Source organism: Castor canadensis, chromosome 7 (genome assembly GCF_047511655.1).
Source record: "Castor canadensis chromosome 7, mCasCan1.hap1v2, whole genome shotgun sequence".
Classification (NCBI taxonomy): domain Eukaryota; kingdom Metazoa; phylum Chordata; class Mammalia; order Rodentia; family Castoridae; genus Castor; species Castor canadensis.
The window spans coordinates 153,232,809-153,246,201 of record NC_133392.1 but is presented as its reverse complement, the minus strand read 5'-3'; positions in this window follow the sequence as shown (position 1 = coordinate 153,246,201).

The following is a 13,393-nucleotide window of genomic DNA, read 5'->3' as shown; positions in this document are numbered from 1 at the left end:
AATTAAAGGTGGTTCAACAGATTCAGAAAAAGCACTTGATAACACTTAACATGCAGTTAGGACAAAACTTAGCAAATAAAAACCCCTATGGCAAATATATTAATGGTGGTGTCTCTCCCTTTACTCTCAGGGGCAAGACCAGGACATCCGCTGTGTTCATGACTATCCAACATTGTAAGAGAATTTGGGGTGAACCTGGAAACCATAAATATACAATAGAGAAAGATCCCTGTGTGTTGGGTTGAGGGTATAATAATAATAATTGATAAGAAAGCTCTGTTCTACAATTTACCATACGTAAATGTTACAACATAAAATAGTAAAAAAAAAGATAGAGGTGGCTAGCTCTCCAGCTAGTCAGAGGGAGTACCTTAATAACACAAACTTGGGAAATCACATTTTTATTTGAATGCCTTAATCTTTAAAATCTGTAGCCTATATATATATATAAAATATATGTATATATACTTGCCATTTGTAAGAGTCAAAGAAAAATGGAAAGAAATGTGTGTGTTAGAAGCAGGTGTGATAATAAAGTCAGAAGACTCTGATGTTGAAAGAGACTTGAAAGATCACCTCTTTGTTGTAAGTGCAGCTGTGAGGTGACACTCACCTTGGGGAGAGGCAGACGTCGTGTCAGACACAGAGGATGACCCACTTGGAGTGACTAATCGGTAGCTGCTGGCTTACTAAACGGAACCCCAGCACCCACTAGTGGTAAGAGTTAATGAAGACATTATTTGAAAGAAAAAAGCAGGATGCTGGTCATAGGTGAATCTTACATCTCAATTTCTTATCTTCTTCTTGGGCACCTTCCATAGCACCCAAGTTTCACCCTCTTGGTTAGCCAGACATTTTTATTTAAAATGCCGAAGGATGCTAGTCAGCTGAGAAACCAATTTGCAACTTGCATGGCACAGTTGTCAGAATCCTGGGAGGATGTTGGGGGGCAGGGGTGGGTAAAGAAAGGAATGAAAAAAGTCTTGGTATTTGAAATATAAGTATATCTGCCCTTTCATCTGTACAGCCTTCACGGAGCTCTGTGTCCTTAGTAGTTTCTTGGAATTACCCTCATTTAGCCTATAAGATGCTCTCGCTGTCTTTGATGGCTGTTTTTAACCATCAGACCCAGCTCATTCATCATGTCTAACACTGCGATGGAGTCACCAATCATAGTGCATGAGCCAGCTCTGACAACACCTCACTGGGCCTATACAGACAGAAAATTAAGGTCCTCCATGGAGAACCTGATGTTGGGAGTTAACTTGCTTGCCACTGTCAACACAACCCACTTTTGCAAGTGTTTACACATCCAGCAATTTTTTTTTTCTTTTTGAGACAGGGTGTCCTTATCTGGCCCAGGCTAAACTCAAATTTTCCAACCTCCTATCTCATCCTCCTGAGTACTGGTAATACAGGCATGCACCACCATGCCCAGCTCACACCCAGGAAGTCTAATGAGTCCATGGAGCATAAATTTATAATGATTACAAGGTAGAATTAGACTGGAAGCCACAGCTGTCATGGAAGCCATGACTACAAAGACAAGGACTTGGAAATATACCCTGTTATCCAAGGAAGTTTCCTTTAGGACTAAAATCTCAGGAATAGGAATTATCTTGCTGGGCTGAGGGAGTGACTTAAATGGTAGAGAACTTGTCTAGCAAAAGAATTATCTTGCTGAAGTTAAAACTTAAAATTCAAAAGATTATTATCAAAGGATAGAGACTATCCTGGTAGAACATTTTGCTCCATAGCATTCCTGGGAGCTAACAGATATTTTGAAAAGAGATACAGAAATTTGTTTGTATTAAAAAATCATATATTTGGTGCAAATCTGTAAGTCCAGTCCCTGGGAAGGCAGAGGCAGGAGAATCAAGAGTTCAGAGTTCAAGGCAGAATTAATGAGACCTTATCTCAAACACAAAACACAAACTGAAGGACTGGGGCGTGTGTTTCAAGTGGTTACCAAGCTTGCCTTGCCTATGGAAGGCCCTGGGTTCAATTCCCAATACAAGCAAAAAAAAAAAAAAAAAACGGGATAAAAGAGACCATATATATATGTGTGTGTGTGTATGGGTATATTTACTGTTATTTGTTTTGGTTTTTAGGTTTTTTGCAGTGCTGGGAATCAAATCCAGGCCTTACACCTGGTAGGCAAGTGCTCTACCCCTAAACTACACCCCAGTCCTGGATATATTTATAAAATCCAGATAAACCATGGAACTCGATTGGTGTGCTTTTGACCTCTGAAAGGTAATTGACTCAATAGTAATTGTCAACATTTTCCAAATGTTCTCAAATAACATAGTAATTAATTAAATAACATCATTTGATGGCACATAGTACATAGCTTGTATAAGAAAAAAGTGCTTTCAAGTCAGAGAATGATAGATGCCAGCTTCAGGATAGTGGTCAGCTGCGGGGGTAGGAGGAGGGAACTGAGGAATGGGTTAGAAAGAGACATCAGATCAGATGCGAGGACTTTGAGGACACTCTAATTCAAGAGTTGACAGCAGCTAGGTTTGGTGGCCCAGGCCTGTAATCCTAGCTACCTGGGAGGTAGAGATTGAGAGGATCATGGTTTAAAGACAGCCTGGGCAACCATAAATTGGGTATGATGGGGTAGATCTATAATACCAGGTACTGGAAGGCATAGGTAGGAAGATCCAGGTCTGAGGTCAGTCCTAGGCAAAAAAACGGAAGATCTTATCTGAAAAATAACTAAGGCAAGAAGATCTGGACGGAGAAGGGGTAGAGCATCTGACAAGCAAGTGGTCCAAAACCCAGTACCACCAAAAGAAAAAAGGTTTCATAAGCCAGAGTCAGTGGCCCTCCAACTGCTTCTGTAAAGTTTTATTTGAACGTAGTTTATTTATACATTTTCTATGCCTGTACTCACTCAACAACAAAGTTAAGCAGTTACAATGGAGACCATAGGGAAAATAAAACTGAAGACACTACCTGTCTCTTTACAGAAAAGTTGGCTATGACTTCTGTTCTTGCCTGAGATAAGATAATGACTTCCTCCTTTCTTTTTTTTGGTTGTTTTCATTCTTTTTTCTTTTGGGCAATAGCAGGGCTTGAGCTCAGAGCTTTCTACTTAGTGCAAACACTTTCCCACTTGAGCCATGCCCCCAGCCATGGATTCCTCTTCTTCATAACTATGAGACCTCTGTTGCCTTATCTGCAATAGGGCTGGCAGAGTGGCTCAAGTGGTAGATCTCCCATCTAGCAAGTGTGAGGCCCTGAGTTCAAACACCAGTACTGCCAAAATAAATCAAATGGAGACTGTTCAAGTTCTTACTTTATACATCAGTACAAGGATTAATTAATGGAGGTGTACAAAGTGGAACAGTGGTTTCTTAGGGCCAGGGTAGGCTGGGGTGCAGAGAGGTGAGAAGATGGGAATTGAGCACCAACAGTTCAAGTTTTTTCAAGGGGACAAAAATGTTCTGAGATTAGGCTAGAGGTGGTGGTACACTTCTGAAATTCCAAACTACAGAGGCAGAGGCAGGAGGATTTTGAGTTCCGGGTCAGCTTGAATTACAAAAAAGACCCTGTCCTAAAATACTAATGGGTTGGGGATGTAGCTCATTGGTAGAGTGCTTACCTAGCATGCACAAGACCCTGGGTTCAATCCCCAACACGGCAATAAAAAAAGGTCTAAAATTAGATGTGGTACTGGCTAGATAATTCTATGAATGCCCTTAAAGACAGAACTACACAATTTAGACAATTATGAGTTCTATCTTTAAAAAACACCACATCAGGGCTACCAGTGGGGCTCAAGCAAGAATGCCTGCCTGGCAAGTGCCAAGTCCCAAGTTCAAACCCCAGTACCACCACCAATATACATATATATTATAAAAAACTGTGATGTCATTTTCTCAAAACAAGCAATGCTAAATACACACCGTTTAGAAATGTATACATGTATACCACACACATAAAGCTTTTTAAACAATAAGACCGACCCAAAGAAAGTATTTAACTAGGGTCAAACCTGCAAGAGGAGGAGGACCCAGAGGAAAGGCGCCACCCTCAACAACCTGTCGCTATAGCTCCCTGCTGATGGTGGCCTTGAACTCAGGCTGAGGCAGGGTTGGTCAGTTTCTCCACTGTACCGTGACTCATTCACACCTTCCTTCAGAGAGGACAGTATCTACCTAAATTCTCTGGAATTTTCTGCATGGGAGATTCATCACTTCCTCCCCGTTTATTTGTATCCGTGTGGATTCGTGGATAGTGAATACTTTGGTTTAGGACCCAGTTCTCTTTCATTTTGTTGCTGGAGTTGTTCCAGCTTTGGCCACTGGGAGGCAATCTTGTAGTAGACACCACTGTACACCCTTTGACATGTCCTCATCACAGTTTTATTTCAGTACTTTGTTAGTTTCTGGTGCTACAAGATACTTCAGTGTCCTCTTTCCTTGTTGACCTTTTTATGTCATTCTTTTTTTTGTTTTGTTTTAGGAGGTGTGTACTGGGACTTGAACTCTAGAACTCAGGGCCTGGTGCTTGCTAGGCAAGCACTCTACCACTTGAGCCACACCCCTGTCCCTTTGTTGACCTTTTCAAAAGCATAATTAATACTATTGATTTGATCAGATAAACTGTTTTGACATTACCCATTGAGTTTCAGGGGCTTCATTTCTGTATTTGTGCCTTCTGGGTGAGTTTCCCTTTTCAGCTCTGCACAATGTAACAATATTCACCAAATCCAAAAGAGAAAAAATATCCAGTAGTTCATCACTTGCTAGACTGGTGCTCTATCTTTTGAGTCATGCCCCCAGTCCTTTTTTGCTTTAGTTTAGTTTTGGGGGTCTTTTGCTTTTGCCTGGGCTGGGCTGGACCCGGATCCTTCCATCCAAGCCTCCTGTGTAGCATGGATTACAAATGTGCACCACCATACCCAGATTACTGGTAGAGATGGGCTCTCACTAACTTTTTGCCCTGGCTGGCCTAGAACTGTAATCCTCCTGTCTCCACCTCCTGAGTAGCTAGGATTACAGCAGTGTACCACTGCAAATGGCCTGCAATATAGACCTGGTCTTCTTCTGATGAAGACTAGTCCTAGAGAAATTGAGCTGAAGCTGCATCTCAGTGTTTAGACCCATCAAAGGATCTGCTGTCCCAACTTGACCCCCCCCTCAGGTCTCTGGTCTGTTGTTAACCCCACACACATCCCTTCACATCTTTTAAGGAAGTTGCACTGTCTTCCAGTCTTTCCTCAATCCTTAGTCACATATAACTGCTTGTCTCCCATGCTTTATACTTAGAGACCTTGTTTCTGCATACCCAGAGAGGATATGGGATAAACCCAGAGGGACCAGCTGGTCCCAGTTTTTCCAGGATTTGTCTGATTTCAGAAAGTCAGGTCTTGTCTATGATCACACCAACCTGAGCGCTCCCAATCTTGTCTGACCTCGGAAGCTAGGCAGGTCAGACCTGGTTAGGACTTGGATGGGAAAAAGTCAAAGTCTCAATCCTTAAATTCCCCTATAGACCTGGGCAGCTGGATATCTTAAGTCCCTAAAGGCAGTCACCGTAACTCACCTTCTGAGGTCTCAGTTCTCTCCTCACACACCTCCTGGGTAGTGATTTGTATTCGTGATCATACTTCTGTGTCTCTCCCGGAAGTAATGGACAAAGGGAAAGACTGCGATCAGCTAGTTACATGTCTAGGGAAACTGTAAAATTCGGAGATGTTGGTATCTCACATTATAGATTTCTAAATATGAGGCAGAAAAGCTGGGAGAGCTTCAGAATGTAGAGAAGTTCTATTTAGGGAAGAAGTCTCCCTTTGTACATGGACCAGAGCCTTACAAATTCCAAACGGATTTCAGCCTTCAAATGGGTTTTACTTATCCTTTTAATCTGTCCACAAATATAAAGTGCAAGAGGTAAAATATTTTCCTATCATAGAATCACTGATGAGAAAATGTATTCTATGAAAAGAAAACTTTAAGAAAATAAAATAAAAATATTGTATAATAAAAAAATGCCTGAAACAGAAATTAACTGCAACCCTCCCAAATGCCCACGAGGGGGAGCTCCTTCTCCCACATGAACATAGCTGCCTGTAAAGAAAGGAACAGAGAATTCTGGATTAGGAAGGATTTAAGACAGTGACTGCCTGAAGCTACCTGTAAAATCAGTTAGATAGATAGATAATTGATAGATGATAGATGATTGATAGGTGATAGATGACTGATAGATAGATAGTGCTTCAGTCAATGTCTGTATGTCATTTCTGTGTCCCCCCGCCAAGCGAAACAAAACAAAGAACAGCAACAAAAACTGTGCTTAAAGAACCAACCTCCTATTCTGGGTACCATCTAGCTTTGTATCCTTTATTTCTGGTCCTCAAAAAAAAACATACAGAGTGGGAATATGGCCTAAAGTCACAAAATAGTGTCAAACTTCCAAGGCCAGGATCTCTCCATGGTCTAAGGCAGACAGATTTCGTGCCTTTGCTGTTTCTCATACCTTATAAGTATGCTACGTGGCCTGGGTTTCATTTGTCCTTACTTCTTCTTTTCTTAAAGAAACACCTCAGCAACAGGTTTTACTATGACAGAACTGAGATTGTTTTACAGTGTCTACCATCTTGACATCCTCACCTGGCAGACCTGCTGAGCCTTCAGAGGTGGGCTCCCCTCAGCATCACCTTCCCCAGGACAATCATGGCTTTTAAAATTGGTATTGGATGACAATACCCATCCTGACTTATTTGGCTGTCACCAAATGACCTGGGTTAACATTTGTGCAAATACTTCTTTCTCCTTGGCGTTATTTTTATCTGAGGCAACACCCCTCTAATTCAAAGCTTGGCAAAATGAAGCCCATGCAATTTCAAGATAAGCACTTTCAAGTCCAAAGGCATGTGGTAACCTAAAACACACCCTTCCAATGAAGAACCATCTCTCCAATAATCAAAAAAGAAAGCCTCGGACTGACAGCTCTTTGCAGGCACAAATGAGAGTGTCGGCAAAAAGAGGTTTAAAATTCTCATGAAATTGGATGGTTGTGCTCTCTTGATGTCAATATTGACAAGTCATCTGGGCTCGCCCTGTCCAAGCATTCACACATGCAAACGTGTTCAGAGTTTCATACACATGCTCTCTGCCCCTTGTCCAAGTTCTGTGTTCATTTCTTCATATGTCATCTTTTGAGGAGCAGGGAGAGTGTCTTAAGGCCAAGTTCAAGATGGCAGTGCTGAGGAACCAGAACACCCAGCCAGGGACTGCACAAGAGGTGATGTGTTTATGGAAGTAAGGGCCCCATCGTTTTCCTGGCAGGGGCTAAGTTTTTCACCAGGTCTTGGGGAAAGACAGCTGGTCATATCAACATTCAAAATACATGCTTTCACCCAGACCTGGAGCAAATCCTCCATGGAGGGAAGGAGAGGGAAGAGGAGGGGACCTCCATCTGCATTTCTCAAACTAGCCACATCTGTGGAGCATTTCGTGGGGTTTTGGTATACAGGCAGCCCTCCAAATTTAGGTCCATGCATTTTTAAATTCATCATAGTTCTTTGTTATTTAGGCAAAATAGAATACATTTTAAAATTAAGACTAAAAGCCATTCACATGAGTGAACAGGATAATGGTGTTCTCTTTTAAGCAGGCATTAAGATTTTCTTGATGGTGAATAGATTGAAACAGAAGTCTGATTCCAAATTCAATTGGGTTTTTAAAAAAAATTTATTAGACCAAGTGCAGGTGGCTCATACCTGTAATATTAGCTACTTGGGAGGTTGAGATTGGGAGGATCACAATTTAAGGCCAGCCCTGGCAAATAGTTCTCGAGATTCCATCTCCAAAATACAACCAGAGCAAAATAAACTGGAGGTGGGGCTCAAGTGGCAGAGTACCTGCTTTGCAAGTGGAAAGCCTGGAGTTCAAACCCCAGTTGCTATATTAATTACTGCTCTTCCTATGACCAGTGATAAATTTCAATTAGCTGAATTTTTAAAAAGGAATTTATTAGGCCTGGGGATATAGCTCAGTGGTAAAGCAAGAAGCCCTATGTTCAAACCCTAGCACCAAAAAAAATAAAATAAAATCAGAGTGGCATATGACTTGCATAGTCAGGAATTTCTCAGCTACAGCTGTAGTAAGGCACAGCTGATCATGGGTGCTGAATGATATTATCAAGAACTTGGCCTTCATCTCTTCCTTCTCTATTTTTTTTAAGTTTTTTTTCTGAGTTGCCTTCATCCTCAGCCTTTCTGTCCAATGGTGGCAAAGATGACCCAAGCCACTCTATACTTGCACATATTACACTTTCAAAAGGACAGAATCTTGTCTGTTTCACACACAAAATAAACACAACTAAACAAGTAAATAGAAATTATAAGTAATAACAATAAATAAGCACATACATAAATAAGTTAATCAATAAATAAATAATACCTAACTCTGCAAATCTCTCCCCAAGGACAGATTGATTCTGAGTCATCCTTCCCGTAGCTAAGCTGGTCATTGTGCCTTGGAAATGCAGGGCCCACTGGACAGGTATGAACCACACAACCTGGAAGTAGAGAGGGGTAGCTCCCCACACCTCAAAAAAAAATTTAAGATGATTTTATGAAAAGAAGTGAGGTGGGATGCCTAGCAGATAAAAAAAATGTGTCCATTTCATCTAGTAATTTAGACATCCCTAACTCACAAGCCATGTCGTGGAAAATAGTGACAAACCTCTGGTGGCTCCTTCAGCTGTTGTGAAGGTGAAGCTAGAGCAAGGACTGGTGTACGAACAGGCCTCCCCAGTGTTGGAAAAATCTCTAGTCAATGAATAATACTCAGGAGTTAGTCAGCAAGGTAAACAGTTCTACTTCTTTTTTTTTTTTAGTTGTTTACAGTTTTACTTCTGCAGAAGGGTGTGCAGCTGACAAAGGTCTGGCAAGCAAGCACACAGAGCAGGAAGTCCCCTTGTGTTTTTAATCCCTGGTGCAACACTGCCCCTTCTCCTATAGGTTGGAGTCAGGGTTCACAGTCTTTCTTGATTAACTGTAGATGAGGTAAAGGGCAAGGTTAACATTTAACATTCTGGGAAGCTGGGAGTTAAGCAAGCATCACGGGCTGCTGCTTTAAAGTGGATTTATCTGGGTTGAGCATATAATTCTATTTCTTTGAAGGAGAAGACAAGTTATCCCCCACGCCAGGGACATCCCCTCTAAAGCTCCATCCCACACTGACACTACCGACATGTCCACCTGAAGGGCGGAGATTCCATGCTGCCTGGAGGTAGTGAGTATGAATTCCTGTCTCGTCTTTGGTTGCCCCCACAACCAGAGCATTTCTTGTTGTGTGAAGTTATGTTAAGATTATTGCCAGTAGCACTTTGCTGAGTTATTTCTTGAGTACAGAAAATTATTGATTTTTAAGGAAAAAAATCGAACTCTTGATGACTGGACTGTGTGTACCATAGTTCATTCTCCTTAAAAAAAAAAAAAAGTCCAAATCCCAAGCCAGGTGTGGTGGTACATGCCTGCAATCCCAGCACTCAGGAGGCTGAAGCAAGGAAATCTCAAATTTAAGGCCAGCCTTGGCTACTAGCGAGACCCTGCCTCAAATAAATAAATAAAAGCCGGGCACCAGTGCCTCACACCTACAATCCTAGCTACTTGAGAGGCTGAGACTGGGAGCATAGCAGTTTGAGGCCAGCCTGGGCAAATAGTTTGTGAGACCCCCATCTCCAAAATACCAGAACAAAATGCCCTGGAGATGTAGTTAAAGAATCCCTTTTAGCATCTGCATTAAAAATCATGCAATTTCATCCCTGGAGCAGTGTTTTTAATCTCTGTGTCCTTTGAATTTCTGTAAAGGCTTGCTAAAGTCTCTAACCACATTTCTTCTTCTTCCTTCTTCCTTCTTCCTTCTTCCTTCTTCCTTCTTCCTTCTTCCTTCTTCTTCCTTCTTCCTTCTTCCTTCTCCTCCTCCTCCTCCTTCATACTATTTATCATTATTTTGCAGTACTGGGGTTTGAACTCAAGGTCTTGAGTTTGCTAGGCAGGTACTCGGTCACTTGAGCTACGCCTCCAGTGACTGTGACCACATGTCTTGATTCATCTGATTTCAATCTCCTACTCATCACATGTTAAGTGTTGAGGCCATGGAGTCCAAAGCATCCATGCCTATTTATGGCTTTAAACTCTGGAGAGAAGGCAGGTGTTCTGAGATGGGAGTGCAGTGGTGGAGATGAAGCCAGAGGGAGGCTGTCAGCTCACATCTAATGCACATCAATCCCTCAGCCCAGCAGGGATTTGTGCTGCTCTCAGTTGTCAGTGGCCTGGGACTTCTGTTGCAAAGGGGAGAGACAATGATTGTGCAAGGCCACTTGGGGAAGAAGCGAGAGCAAAAGTTAAGATCTTTTCTCCAGCCTGGCCTCTCTATGAGCCAAACCAAGCTGCCTCCTCCCAGCTAGAGTCATCAGTGTTCCCACACCCACACCCACACCCACACCCACACAGCCTTCTGTGAAGGTCTCTACCGTCCTACCTTTTGTTAATCTGTGGAATCTCTCTCTCTCTCTCTCTCTCTCTCTCTCTCTCACTAGGATTTGAATTCAGGGCCTTGTGCTTGCTAGGCAGGCCCTCTACCACTTAAGTCATGCCTCCAGCCCTTTTTGCTTTAGGTAATTTACAAATAGGTTCTCACATCATGCCGGGGCTGGCCTGGATTTTAATCCTATTGACACTTCCCAAGTAGCAGGATGACAGAAACACAACAAGTCCAGCTTTTATTGGTTGAGATAGGGTCTTGTGAACTTTTGGCCTGGAGTTGCTCTCAAACTGTGATCCTCCCAATCTCCACCTCCCAAGTAGTTAGGATTACAGGCCTGAGCCACTGTGCCAGGCTTGTCTCTCCCTCTCGTTTTTCTTTTCTTCTTTTATTTTCTGTGCTGGGCATTGAACCCAGGTCTTGTACGTGCTAGGTTCATTGTACCGTACACTTGCACCCCCACCTCCCTTTTTTTCCCAATAGTTTCTTCAAGGTTGCTTTTGGGGAAGGAAACCATAAGCAGTGTTGGTCTTGCTGTTTTGATAGGAAGCAGGAAAGGCATCCTATGATCCAAAAGGGCGTATGCACTTGGCTCTCTCTGGTCCTGGGCACCTTTGCCTTCCCAGCTGGTTTGTACTTGGCACCGCCTTTTCTGCACAGTGTTCTCGGCGATCAGGATTTGACTGCTTTTGCAATTTTTAAAATTAAAGTGTAATTCCTATATCATAAAAATCACTCCCTTAAAGTGCACACATCAGCGATTTTCAGCATATTCACAGTTATACAGCCATCACCAAATCACAGAAAATTTTCATCAAGCTGCAAAGAAAATGCACACTCTTTTGGCAGTCATTTCCCACCCTTCTCCCCCTCTCCCTGCCCCCGCCATGGCAATCACTAACTTACTTTGTTTGTATGGATTTGATTCGCCTGTTCTGGGATTCTGGGTATTTCATATCAATAAAATCATATAGGATGTGGCTTTGGGGGGCTGGCTTCTTTCACATAGGACAATGTTTTCAAAGCTCCTTCGTGTTGTAGCAGTTGTCAGTGCTTCATTCTGTTTTCATGACAATGTCATTTCATGACATTGACATTTCATGACAGGACGTGGGTTGTTGGCATTTGGGGCTGTCATAAACGATGCTGCACTGAATATTTGTGCACAGGCTTTTGGTGGACATATGTTTTCACCTTTCTTGGATGTGCATCCAGGAGTGGACTGCTGGGTCATATAGTGACTTGATGTGAAAATTCTAGCTCTCCAAAGTTGCCATATCATTTTTTCTCTGGTCATTTTTGAGATAAGTCTCACTTTCTGCCCAGGCCAGCCTGGACTATGATCCTATTTTATGCTTCCCACTGTAGCTGGGATGACTGGTGTGCACCACCCTGCTTAGCTTTTTTCTGTCAAAATGGCATCTCGCTGATTTTTTTGCTCAGGCTGATCTCAGCCTCCCAAGTAAACCACCAGTGACCACCTTTTGTTTGTTTTTCCTTTAGCTTTCACACTTAGTGCCATCTGAAAAAGCATTGCCTGCCCATAGTCACAATTCACTCCTTGTTTTCTCCTATGGGTTTTATACTTGAAGCTCTTACATTGAGGTGTTTGATCCATTTGTGGGCAGCCAGGGTCTAATTCTCTCTTTTGCTGGTGGCTGTCCAGTTGCCTGAGCACCATTGTTGAACACACTGTTCTTCCCCTGTCGAATCGTCTTAACATCATTGTCAAAAATCAACTCATGGTAAATACACAGGTTAATTGCTGGACTCTCGGTTCTTTAATTGATCTGTGTCTGCTCTTATGCCAGAACCACACTGTTTTTCTTTTTTTTTTTTTTTAAAGAACTGTATACAATTAAGGTATACAGTGCGATATAGATACATATATATATACACATGTAAACTACATAGTTAAATGGTTTCTATAATCAAGCCAATTAACATTATCTGCCGTCTCATATAGTTTCCTGTGTGTGTGAGAAAGAGAGAGCAGGAGATACCTAAAATCTGCTGTCAGCAAGCTTTCACTGTACGATACCCCTATCAGTTACCACAGGCTTAGCTAGTCAGACCTCTAGAGTTAGCCATTCCCATGGAACTGCAGCTTTGCACTGGCCTCATCTCTACATTCTCCTCTTCCTCCTCACCTCCACCTCTGGTAACCACGGTTCATTCTCTCCTTCTGTGGGTTTTTTTTTTTTTTTGCAGGATTTTGCTTTCTGCATCTGGCTTATTTTACCCAGTATAATGTCTGCCAGGTTCATCTGTGTTATTGCAAATAATCTTTTTAAGACTGAGCAATATTCCGTCTTTGATATGTACCACAGTTTCTTTATCCGGTCACTCATCAGCAGTCTCTTAGATTGTTCCTAGTGTTGGGCTCCTGATTACTGTAGATTTTTAGTAAGTTTTGAAATGAACATGCATTAGTCTTTTAATTTCCTTCTCTCTTAAGATCATTATATACTTATTTGAATATTTTAAGCAGAGAGCATGAGTTATAATGATATACATTTCTTTTTATTCCTTTCAAAATGGCTTCTAGAAACTTTTAGATTATGTATATGGCTTGGTTATAGTCTGTTTAGACAGCCTTCATGTGAAGTAGGGCAGGTTCCTGGCATCGGAAGATCACAGTTGGGCGCCTTTGTGTTCCTGGCGCTCTCTTCTCTCTCTCTCTCTCTCTCTCTCTCTCTCTCTCTCTCTCTCTCTCTCTCTCTTTCTTTCTCTCTCTCTCTCATCTGTATTATGTTTAAACTCTTTTGCTTTTTGTCACAAAGTGACTGCGGATCAAATGAAATGGCATACTTTTTTGCTCATGTACAGCAGGGCAGCAGAGAGAAAGAGTCTCTATCAACTACAGGATTAAAGCCTTTCCT